Raw genomic sequence first — 13510 nt, 5'->3', positions numbered from 1 at the left:
TGAAGAAGAGTTTCATCTGTGAAACTGGGTGCCTTCCCTACCTACCTCATAGTATAGTTGTTGACACAAAAGAAATCATTTTTCAACTTTGTAAATGAGATTATCAATGAATATAACGTTAATATGATTACAATTTAGAAAACATCATGAAAAATAATCTTGAGACAATCCATCTCCTCTTCATAACTCTCCCATGTAATATTAGTCAGAAACCAAAGCTAAAAGATTTGACAAGAAGTTTTAGAATTCAAGTAAGAGGTACTGAAATCTAGCCTTACTTTGTGACTTCGCTGCTAAATTTACAAGAAAAATTATCATTGTAAAAATACCCCCAAATTCATCTGGCCAAAGCTACCTATGTTTCCAAGATTTTCTTAGTCTCTTGTTAGAAAATCCGGTTAAAGTCAAAATTAGAAGAAAATTAAACCATTAGTTAATGTAGCAGAATTTCTTAGGCTTGTCAAGTGAACTTCCATTTAAAAATACCCGTTTCTCACAGACAGGCAGACACACACACACACACACACACACACACACACACCCCAAATTCAGATTGTTATATTTTGCCTAGGATCTTTAGGAACATTTTAAAGTTTTTACCATATAATCAAACTACGTAGGAAAACTCTAGAAGTGAAAGAAGCACTGGATTCTACTTTCAACCATTTATAACAACTGTTATTTAGCTACTATGTGAGGTAATACATCATAAGATCACTTAAAGATACCGAAAGAGGGAATGAGAAATTATGAACGAAGTAACACTAAAATCCAAATTGAAGTAGTTTTTTCTAGAAATCTATCAGAATGCTTGTTGTGAGAGAGAGAGACTAACAAGGAGCATTGTTTGTTTGTCTCCTTTGAGACCTACACAGAATTTATTGAATATTCTGGTCTTTTCCTCTCCAGCCACTACCTCCTTCATTAGACCAAAAGGTATGTCCTTTTGGAAAAGTAATGGAGTCCAATCAGCTTACTTCATGGATCTCCAAGGACTGTTGAAAATTGTAAAACTTGCTATGGGATTCTCACACACCAGAAGCCACTAGAAAAAGAATTTTGATATTCAGAACCTCATGAAGAGGTTCCCCTCGTCTTTGGATAGAGACCAAAGTGATACTTTCAAGTAAGTAATAATTTCCAATATTAGCCTACTGGGTGAGCTAAGAATGCTTAGGGAAAAAAACAGTTGAAATTGGAGTTTCACCAATAGAGACTGTAGGCACTGAATGCACGTACTGTTGGTATTATTATGAATATTCAGGAAATTTAATTCTGTCTTTTCCTTTTTACTCTGAATTCCTTGGCCATTGTTTTAGAGAGCATTTTGACAAATTCTGTCCTTGAGGACTCTGGGGGTATTTTTGCTTCTTGCATGAGTGAAGAAGAGTGTAAGGTGGTTAAATAGTTACAAAGGACTAAAAATAAACCATAGTTTATTTTTTCAGATTGTGAATTATAAAATCATTTAAATGTTGTCTCTAATCGAAGTGCTACATTACTATGTAATGAAATTACAATACTGCTTAATGACATGAGGAAACTGTGTGCAAAAAAATATTTGTACACAAGGTGGTGATGTTAGCAACCAACTACAGTACTTTTATTCCACAATAAATAACAACAGATTGTTTTTCCCTGAGTGGTCTCCAAAGGGTATGTTCAGGTACTCATATAATGATAGTATGTAAGGGCACAGGGCACATAAGAAACCTGTCATCATGTATCATTAAAGTCAAAGGGAAGGAAAAGAAAAAAGACAAATCACAAAAAAGAGAGTAACTTCTAAAGAATAAAATTACATTTACATGTAGTAAGGATTCAAGTATCCAGCTTTTCATGCCTTTTAATAAGTTTCTGTTGACACGTATTTGGATGTTTAAGTCCAAAGATTAAATCCTAAATGTAAAACTGTTTCTGTAGCTCTAATAAACTATTTCCACTTCTCAGAAAGATTTCCTCAGACCCTTTACCTCACAACCTCCCCCTGCAACCTTTACAAACAGTTTTCTTTATCCCAATCCTGACTACACCATTGATCCATTGAGGGCAATGTCTTATCCTCTATTCATCTCTTGTGTATAAATTCAAGTTTTGAAGTTTATGTTAGCACAATTCAGAACAATTAAAAAGTGAGGCTTGTCATAATAAATCACAAACTTTATTTCTCATGAAATGTTGGACTTACTAACCTCATCATCAATACTAAAATATAAATTAACCAATATGTGCAAACACTTAAACTAGTTCATATTGTTTGTCTATTGGTAAGTTGATAATAACCTCTAAGACATAGGTAATTAATTTTATTATTTGGCCCCCCACACCCAACTATTTATCATAGTTAAATATACTTATTCTCAAATACGTTTCTAAAAAGGCAAATGATGACATCACAGAACTTGTTGGTTACGAGGCAGAACACTTGTGTGCCATGCATGAAAAAGGTAGGCGGTTGTGTTTTCAATTTCTAGATTTTTCTCCCAAGATGAAAAGAGCAGCAATTGTTGCTTGCAAGCTAGAAAGCAAAATATCTGTTCTTGAATTATCTAAAGATGAGTCAGAAACTTAAGCCCAAAGAAAAGTAATAAATGACAACAGATGTTTGTAAACCTGTGCTCCCCTGTTCAGTGTTTCTACGTGTTGTTTTGCCTTGATGTGCTGTCAGCCGCCTCTCACCTGGGAGTAGTGATATCTTATCAAAGCCCAAACAGTTCCTCTTCACAACAGACAGATAATAGTGCCTTTCAATTTATCATACTGGAAGTCTAAAAGAACCATGGGAACGATTGGTCAGGTGACAGCTTGATGGACAGTTTGACAGCCCTTAAAGCATCATGGGAAATGGTTGTCACCTGATTTTCAGAGCAACCAGGGAGATAACCTTCAGAATGACGAGGAAAACAAAAATCTGAATATTTGTATAAGATCCATTGGCAGCATCAGTGCTCACTTAAGTGATAATAGGTATGCATTTAGATTACTCAAAATGTTATTATCAAACCTGAGAGCTCTAACTCCAGAAGTGCCTTTCATCTCTTTAGATGCCTTTTACATTTTTATTCAAATGTCATTTGAAAAGCATATACATAATATAGGGCTTTTGATTTTAAAGAGACACAATAAAACATTTTATTTAACCACATGCCAAATATATTAGCTGACCATTAACATTCTCCAGATTTTAAATCTACTTTCCTGTTGACAAATCCTTGTACACCTTTTCCTAAATATTGTTTGCACATTGCAGTTCTAATTAGAAAGGCTGTCGTAAAGAATCCTATGTGTCAAATTGAACACTCTGACCTAACTCGACCTCATGAAGGTCAGTGTAGCCTTGGTGTGAGAAGCAAAATAAGAGAAATCAATTTGAAGATCTTTGGCGCAAAAGTGTTTCAGTCTGTGTTTATTCATTCATACAGCCAACAAATAGGAATTGAGCACTTACTACACACAGGGTTTTCGCTGGATGTATAAAGATGAGAAAGATTAAGCTCCAGCCTCAAAGTTGTCTCTAGCACGTTTTCTCTTGTGTATTGTATGTGCATTTACAATAGTTTAATGGCTTGATCTGAAGAAATTTGGCCTGAAAATTAAGATTTCAAATAAAAAAGTAAGCACTCACTGTTTATACATTTCTTGAGCGTCTCTCAAGTTGAAAGAATGATTTTAGAAACAGTAGGGAGGTAAAAAAGATTTGAGATGCAATTCCCATCATTGAGGAGGACTCTAGACATCCCAAACCTCAGTCCCTTAGATATTTCATCTACTTTTTTTCCAGAACAGACACTTAATAAATTTCTCTTTTAAAATAATATCTAACATACAGAAAAGTTATAAGAATTGTGCAAAGAACTCCTTTATACTCATTGTCCAGAATTCACCAATTGTTAACATTTTGCCACATTTGTTTTTATCACTGCTATTCTCTCTCTCCTTCACACATCCACCCTTCCTCCTTCCTCCCTCTCTTATTTAGCTATCTATTTAATATTACCTTTTTTAATAGAGGGGAATGAGATTAGATTTATGTCTGATTCATCTTTACGCTCCTTCATAAAATCTAGCAACTACCTTTTATATGCTTAATAAATATATATATATGAATGAATGAAAAATGATAAATAATAATCAACCTAAATCTAGTCTTTGATAGCTTACATTTGTGTTTACACATCAATATAAAAGATATTGAGTAAAAAGATATTATTCGTCTAAAATATATGTACTATTTTATAAAATATGAATCTTCCCTCAATTATGTCTGATCAACAAGAGATTTAATAAGATAAATAAATAATATAATAAAATATTGCAGCAAAATGTCAAGTGACTTTCCAAAGGAAGTAAAAGAAGTTTCAGGTGCTTCTGGCCCTTTGTCTTTGGGACAAATAGACCAACTATAGATACTAGACAAAAAGCAGGGATTTAAACAAAAACTGTCTTTCTGAAAAACACTCTGGCATCATTCTTGAAACTGGTACCATTTGGCTGCTTGACACTTTTGGGAAAACACTCTGCTTTCACAAATTCTGATGCTTTGGATTCACATTACAACATGATTTTCCAAGAGAAGCCAGACACATTGTGAAAACGTTCTCAGTGTTTTCCAGGGAAATGAAAAAAAGCCAGTAAATAATTTAAATGACTATTAACAACAAAATGTTCTCCATGTAATTCTTCACAAGACACATGATTTGAAAAAAAAAATTTTTTTAATGAAGCCGAAGTTTGCAAATGCTTTTTGGGTGCCATATGCAAATTTAAATACTTAGAGACTGATAAAAACAAAGTTTGCTTATTTCCAATTGGGAAGACAAGATGTGGGAGGAAGATTTGTAATAACTGATACATGGACAAGGTCCAAATGCTACAGAATAACTGAATTCAGAATCATTTCTGAATCAGAGCTGGAGTTTAAATGCGTTTCCTTTCCTTGTTGAAATAAACCCATGCGGCATCAGGTTGTAACAGGTCCCAGATGTAGTCCCCAGCTCACCCTCACCCGATATGAGTTAAGTTTCATTGTTAACAACTAATGTAGTCACTTAAGCCAACTAAATAAAATAAGCTAAATATAAAGCCAGAAGCAAACAGGGCGCCTGGGTGGCTCAGTCGGTTGAGCGTCCGACTTCAGCTCAGGTATGATCTCACGGTTCGTGAGTTCGAGCCCCGCGTCAGGCTCAGGGCTGATGGCTCAGAGCCTGGAGCCTGCTTCTGATTCTGTGTCTCCCTCTCTCTCTCTGCCCCTCCCCCATTCATGCTCTGTCTCTCTCTGTCTCAAAAATAAATAAATATTTTAAAAAAAAAGCACATTGCTAAAGCCAGAAGCAAAGTCTTATAACATATTTCATAGTAACGCCAAAATCTGTGGGTTAGCAAGTTAGAATAAGCACTAGTGCTGGGTTTTCAGTCAGACTGAAATTTTCACAGAAAGAAATTTTCAGACTAAAAATTTCACAAAAAGAAACAAAAATGATCAGTTAGGTCATAAAGCTATTTTAAAATTATGACGTGACTTGCCCATCATAAATTTCAACATGCACAATTAGCTTGACTGTTAAGCAACATTTTGAAGAGACAAAAGTCTTAAATTATTGGCTTATGTAAGTTATATGCACCATGGACTTTTGAAAGTCCATGCTTACTTGCATTGTATAAAATTGGTGATCTCTTAGCTCAAAACATGTAAATATCACCGTTTGGACTCTTCTGCTAAGGTGTAACAGGGTCTGTGGTATGAGACACTAAGAGAATTGTAAGCCTTATGATACAAATCACACAATTAAAGTCATTTCTTTTAGCTTTTTCTTCTTTCAAGGTATGTACATTACACTTCAAATGTGGGAAATTCTGGATCCATTTTGCCTTATTTTTCTGACAGTGTCTTCCTAGATTTGGTAGATATTGGTATGCAAAACACAAAAAGCTTCCCTTTCTATGCCTTATTTTATATAGGCTTTTTTGTCATTCATTTTAAATGATAAAAGACATATAGCTTGTACAATTAGGAAATAGGCTTAGGATTTTAAAATCTTCTGAGCTCATCATGTTTGTTCTGTATCTTTCCAGTAAACTGAAAGCTTGTTAAGGAAGTGAATCAATGACTGTGTTGGTTTTTTTCTTTTTTAAAGGCATTTAGAAAAGCTGTCTGATTTTTTTTTTTAATGTTTATTTATTTTCGAGAGACAGAGAGAGACAGAGTGTGAGTGGGGCAAGGGACAGAGAGAGAGGGAGACACAGAATTTGAAGCAGGCTCCAGGCTCTGAGCTGTCAGCACAGACAAGACAAGCCTGATGCAGGGCTTGAACACACAAACTGTAAGTGTGACCTTGACCTGAGCCAAAGTAAGACGTTCAACCTACTGAGCCACACAAGCACCCCTAGAAAAGCTGTCTAATTTTCTTAATGCCAAAAAGGAACTGAAAAATCGTAACTACTCTCTTGTTACTTTTACAACTTCTTAGAGCTAAAAAGGTTTGATTTTTGTTTCTTTTTTTTTCAGTAAAAATATAAAAATTTAGAAGAGGGAAATATGGCAGCATAGCTCACTAATACTGTTGTAAACATGCTATTCAGGGGTGCCTGGGTGGCTCAGTAGATTAGGCGTCCAACTTCAGCTCAGATCATGATCTCATGGTTCGTGGATTGAGCTCCAGTTTGGGCTCTGCACTGACAGTGAGGAGCATGCTTGAGATTTTCTCTCAATCTCTCTCTCTGCCCCTCCCCTGCCCACTGTCCCTCTCTCTCAAAAATAAATAAATATTTTTTTAATGGAAAGAAGCATATGCTATTCAATGATTTAAGCTAAATATTTACATTTATAAGACTATGTCTTGAATGTAGAAAGGGACTTGAGTTTAGCTTTCTACTTCTCAGTTATGATTTGTGATTATTCGGAGATATATGATAAACTTTCTCAACCTCACATATATACCGAATAATCCTAGGATTATAAAAATTGCACCTTATATGGTTCAACTTTCACTTCTACCTAACTCATTCTCATAAATTCTTCTTTTGAAGGATGTAAGAAGATTGCAAGTAACTGCATAGTATCTCCTGTAACACAGCCTACTCCCAAAGAGAGCTAATTCCCTTCTCTTTGATTATGTTAGAATATTTATTTATTGACTTGTGTCAAAAGGCAGGTTATTCAATGTCTTAACACTTTTCCTTCAATTACACCAAAGCATAAACCAATATATCAGAAGATACTAATCCTTCTGCTGGGCTGATTTAATAAAAAGGATGCAACATGGGGACACCTGGGTGGCTCAGTCAGTTAAGCGTCTGACTTGGGCTCAGAGCCTGCTTCGGATTCTGTGTCTCCCTCTCTCTCTGCCCTCCCCGGCTCACATTCTGTCCCTGTCTCTGTCCCTCTCAAAATATAAATAAACATTAAAAAAAAATTTTAAAGGATGCAGCACAAAAATAATATTAAATCATAAGACTAAAACATTGACGATGTTCAGAAAACAGTCTTTCTCAAAGGCAGGAAGAAAGATTATTTGCCAACCTTAGTAAAAGCCAATCAAATTTCCCTTTAACTATTTTTCTCTACAAATCGATGAAGCAATAGTAATAGAATATTTGGATTATGTTGTCCAATATGCTTATTTAGATACCTAAAAACTTCAAAAGAGAGGCGCTTGGGTGACTCAGTCAGTTGCATGCCCAACTCTGCATTTCAGCTCAGGTCATGGTCCCAGGATTCTGGGATCTGCCCCATGTCGGGCTGCACACTGAGCATGGAACCTGCTTAAGATTTTCTCTCTCTCTCTCTCTCTGCCCACTCCCTCACTCATACACACACTTTCTCTCTTTCTCTCTCTTATGTAAAAATTAAATTAAATTAAAAATTTTTTAAAAACTTCAAAAGATATGCCAAGTATTGTTCACATTTTGTTACTATGAAATCAAGGAGGAAGTTAACCTCAAAATATAACAACACAACAAGTACTTATTCAGTCACAGGCATTGTGTTCAACTACTTGGACTATCTCATTTAAACCTCACAACTGTTGAGATAGACATTATTATTGTTATTATTATTATTATTCTCATTTTACAGATGAGAAAGTTGTCATGGAGAGAGTAAGCAGCCTGGTCAAGTTTATACAGTATGTAAGTGTGGGGGTTGAAATTCCAAATAATTTACACAAAACTCATTATGCTCATTTGAATGTGAGCTTTAAAGGAAGAGCAGTCTTTTTATCCAAAAAAAAAAAAAAAGAAAGAAAAGAAAAGAAAAATTGTGCTATAACTATTTCTTTACCTTTCATCTCTTAGGTAATAGTAAAATCTAATTCTAAATATTTAAAGTATTTGTTTAATTTTGTTTCTCAAATTTTGTTGGCCTTAGAAACCATTTACGCTCTTAAAAATAACTTAAGACCCCAAAGAGTTCTTGTTTATATAAGTTGTATCTATCAATATTATCATATTAGAAACTGAAACTGAGAAACTTAAAACATTTAACAATTTATTTAAAAATAACAATAAAGAACCCACTATACGTGAACATTAATTTTTTAGAAATAATTGTAGTTACCTCATAAAAAAATGGCATTACTTTATATTTTTTTCAAATCCTATAATATATGGCTTAAGAGAAGATAGCTGAATGCTCATATCTGCTTCTGCACTCAATCTGTTGTGCTTTTGCAGTACATCAAGAAAATCTAGACTTTCACAAATGTGTAGTTGGAAAAGGGAGTATTTTAATAGCCTTTTCAGATAATGATGCATATTATTCTTTGATACAACCTCAAAACTAGACAAATGTGGTTTTTTAAATGATAGTTTCAATAAGGAATTTGAAACAATATTGGTGGACTTTTTGTGCATTGTTATATTAAAATCCATTGGGTTTCTTTGCACTTTGAGTAGATCTTTTACCTACACATGTTTTTGAAAAACTGTTAGTCTTTTGGAAAATATTAGTTCACTTCAAACCTTCCAAATGTTGACACATTTCATTATACAATATTTAAAAATCAAATCATATTGATTAATATCACCACTGATCTTACCATAAAGTTGGCTTGCAACTCAAACAGTCCTAATGCAGTAGTCCTCCCTTATCCACAGGGGATATGTTCCAAGATTCCGAGATTCCCAGCCCATGCCTGAAATCAGGGACAGTACTGAACCCTATTCCCTCTATGGGTTATTCTCTGTACATACATACCTATGATAAAGTTTAATTCATAAGTTAAGCATACTAAGAGATTAGCAACAATAACTATTAATAAATAACTAATAATAATAATTAATAATTAATAACTAATAATAAAATAGAATAAGTTTAACAATATACTCTAACAAAACTTATGTAAATGTCTTATCTCTCTCAAAATATCTTATGGCACTATACTCACCCTTATTGTGATGATATGAGATGAAAAAATGCCTACCTAATGAGATGAAATGCAGTGAATGACATAGGTATTGTGACATAGTGTTAGGCTACCATTGACCTTCTGACATACTGAAAGATGATCATCTGCTTTCAGACCATGAGTGACCATAGGTAACTGAAATTGTGGAAAGCAAACCTTGGATTGGGTGGACTACTGTAGTGCTTCTGTTGAAACAACTGTACTATTTCAGGACACAGAAGTACTTTATGCATATTCTCATTTTGTTTTTCTTTCACAGAATATTTAAAAAGACATGTATCAGGGGAGCCTTCGTGGCTCAGTCTGTTAAGCATCCAACTTCCCCTCAGGTCGTGATCTCACAGTTTGTGAGTTCAAGCATCACCACATGGGGCTCTCTGCTATCAGCTCAGAGCCAGCCTTGGATTCTTTAGCTCCTCTCTCTGCCCCTCCCCCGCTCTCTTGTGCTCTTTCTCTTTCTCAAAAATAAACGTTAATTTTTTTAAAAAAGACATGTACTCAAGGGACAAGATTTATTAAAACTAATAACTTTAACTGTTTAATCAAGGAAATTCTCTTTTTTTATTATTATTTTTTTTAATGTTTATTTTTGAGACAGAGTGCAAGCAGGGGAGGGGCAGAGAGGGAGACACAGAATCCCAAGCAGGCTCCAGGCTCTGAGCTGTGCTCTCTGAGCACAGAGCCCTATGAGGCGTTCAGACCCAAGGACCACGAGATCATGACCTGAGCCGAAGTCGGATGCTTAACCAACTGAGCCACCCAAGCGCCCCTAATCAAGGAAATTCTTAAGTGAAACTGGCCTTTTTTCATTAGTGTAACTGAGTGGAAGTGAAAAATATAATGACTACTAATATAGTTTAGTGCCACTGTCTTAAGTCACCAGAAGCTTACTCACTATTGTTTGCGCACATTTGGTGCACAATACCAACTCAGTGAAAAAGCAAGTAACCTGTTATTATTATCATCATAAAAATGGTTTTGAATTCATTGACCACCTGAAAGGGTCCCAGGGACCTCAAGAGTCTGCAGACTAGATTTTTACAAGCTTTAATTTAGGATTATACTCTCATTCTGCCAAATAGTCCCTTGATAATTCTAGAAGAGGAATTAAAAAGGGATAGAAATGTTGCATATAAAATTTTTTTATGCCTTTGATTCTTAGTTCTCCTTGTCATATTATAACAATTAAATAAAACTAGGCCTTTTCACATGCTATAAAATTCTGAATTCATTTCCTTTTAATTGATTATCTGGATTATTATGGAACCATGTCTGGGCCTGCAAGTTATTACACTGTTTTAAAAGGCTTTTTGAACAACATATTAGGAGGAAGAGAGAGTAGACAAGTGATAAGCTTTTCCCAGTCTATACATTAGTTACTATATATAAACGGCTTACCAGGTAAAGTCATTCAGGTCAATAGGGTATCTTTTACTAATCAACCTCTACATTAATTTACTAATTTCTCTGTACCTCCCAAAGTGAGAACTCTATCTGGATGTATTATTTGTGCTCACTATTTTGAATATATTATGAATATATTATGATGCAATTGAAGATACACAAATTGTGCATATTAGATCTTTTCTGTAACTAATTCAAGAATGAAATAATATATGTTGTTTAGAAGTCAATTTTCACAGGTAAATGATAGAAACTAGCCCTAAATTGAACCTTAGGTGAATTCCTTTAGTCTAGGCCATTGTAAACTATTTAATTCTGAAAATATCTCCTTAAAATAAATTTTAAAAATGTATTCCAACTAATCCTTTATGAATAAAGGTTAAAGACTTAATCCTATGATTTTATAAATCCATGATGTCTGACAAATTGCATGTTTATTTTACTCTATTGTCCAAATTAGTTCATACAAGTTCTTAAACAAGAAGGGTTGATGCTTAAATATAAGACATTATGTGATCTGTGAACCTTTTATTTCAGAGTCATTTTAGATTCTGAATATGTCACTAATTTATTATTTTCTTCTTTTTTTCTGGTTGTAATCTAATAGAGACAAAAGAGGACTTTTACCAAATTTTCTTACTTTACATCATAACAGTTTAAATACCTTTGAGTAAAAGTACTTTTCCTAAGAGTGGTTCAGGTGGGGATAGAGCGAAGGGATGTATGTTCTCCTTAAGCCTTCAAGGATCACCTGCCATTTCTCTAATTAAGGCAGCACTGACCAGGGGCCTACCTGTGGGCTTTCAGATTTCCCTCTTTCCTAGTATGCCAATACCCCAAGCCCCTTCTACCTTCCTCCTTAAAAGCTACTCATTCTTCAAGGACCTCCTGAATAAAGTCTGGTGACTCCAAATTCCATAGTTCCCCCTCTTGTATATTTACAGTCCAGGAGCATTCTCATATTTTGTCAGCACTGCTGTAGTGCCCAGTTCTTAATAGACACCCAAGGAAAATTGTTATGGTCAAGTATAAACTGCCAGAAAAAAAACTGAAGTTAATTCATTTCAAAAAATTTTTTTCTTTGTTTAAAAAAATTGTAATGTTTATTTATTTTTTGAGAGAGAGAAGGAGAGAGTGTATGAGTGGGAGAGGGGCAGAGAGAGAGGGACACACAGAATCCAAAGTAGATTCCAGGTTCTGAACTGTTGGCACAGAGCCCTACCCAGGACTTGAACTCACGAATCATGAGATCATGACCTGAACCAAAGTCAGTTACTTAACTGACTGAGCCACCCAGGTGCCCCAAAATATATACTTTTAAATCTCTACGTAGTTTTATGAAAACCTTCACAAGGAAAGTACGTGACTTACATGAAAAAAATTTTTAAATATTGTTAAAAGATATGTTAAAACACTAAGTGTACAACTATGGCATATTAGTGATCAGGGAAACAAATAATATAATGTTATTACAATAAATACCCTAAACAAATGGGTGGGGGGAAGGAGTGGGTCCTAAAGTGCACTGAAAGACTAAACAAGCAAAATGCAAAGAAACATCTGAAAAAGAAAGGTATTTGAGGTCAGATAACATGACTATTTTTTAAAAACATACTGCAATAATTGAAAGGGAAGTGTTGGAATAATAATGAAGCATTAGGATAGAATAGCTCAAATATTATATATATATATAATATATTATGTATATATACAAACATACATATCTACTTCTTAATTTCTCCTCCTTTTAGTTGCTGTCATATATAATCATTTTATATATGATAACTAACATATAATATAACTAGTTAATGAGGAAGAGAAGGATTATTAGCAAATAGGAATAGAAAAGAAACAAAGAATTTGAAAACTTGTCGGTTAAGATGATTACTTCATAGTACATGCACAAATGAAATGTGTATGGTATTAGGCAAGCTAAAAGGAAAAAGCTGCTATGGAAATTCTGTAATTTTGCAATGGGAAGATTCTAAATATTACTCATTTGTTCAAAGAGTGTTCATTAGATTTTAATTCCCAGTGGTTTTTACAATATATGCATCTTTGTCTCCCTTCACAGCAACTAGCACTGAGCTTTTCATACCATACATGTGCAATGCACTTGATAGATAGTTAATAGATTTATTTATTCACTCATTCAAATATTATTATCAAAAAACACTTGTCCACATTTTCTTTTTAAAGTATGTTTTTCTCTTCCACAAAGAGTATATTTTGATCTATCTTTTAATCTGTAACACACATAGTTTTATCTGTATTGCCTGGGTTCTACTTTCCTACAAAAATAAAAGAAGTAACAACTAAAAATTAAAAATAACCTTGTGCCTTTAGCTTTTGTATCATACTGTATTGTTCATGAATGGAATAGTTGGGTAAATCAAGATTTAAGAAAATAGAAACGTAAAGAACAAAGCCTTTCAATGACTTTCTTTATACCACAATTCAGAAACACTACTTTGAGCTTCGTTTTCTCAGGATAATGATTTGGCCATGGATAATTTGTAACTGAGGTCTCCATACTGGAATTGGTCTCATTTCAGGATGAAAGTAAGATTTATAGGAGAACAGCAAAATGATGGTCAAAATAATCTTTCAAAAGTCAGGAGATAACCTTATCTGAAGAGAAAAATACTGTCCAGTGACCACACATTCTAAAATAAGGGTTTTGCTCCTGATCTCACTTTTCT

At 34.2% G+C, this 13510-nt stretch overlaps 1 long non-coding RNA gene across 1 annotated transcript in view; it reads right to left on the bottom strand.

Annotated features, from left to right (window-relative positions):
• LOC113599870 (uncharacterized) overlaps window positions 1-9376 on the bottom strand; it is a 12837-nt gene extending 3461 nt beyond the window's left edge. Inside the window, exon 1 of the long non-coding RNA XR_008297791.1 lies at window positions 9036-9376. This is a non-coding gene — a long non-coding RNA (uncharacterized LOC113599870). The remainder of the gene's footprint in view (window positions 1-9035) is intronic.
• Between the last annotated feature and the right edge of the window lie 4134 nt (window positions 9377-13510).

The sequence above is a fragment of the Acinonyx jubatus genome, chromosome C2, assembly GCF_027475565.1.
Source record: "Acinonyx jubatus isolate Ajub_Pintada_27869175 chromosome C2, VMU_Ajub_asm_v1.0, whole genome shotgun sequence".
In the NCBI taxonomy this organism is placed as follows: Eukaryota; Metazoa; Chordata; class Mammalia; order Carnivora; family Felidae; genus Acinonyx; species Acinonyx jubatus.
This window is presented reverse-complemented; position numbering and strand designations above follow the sequence as displayed.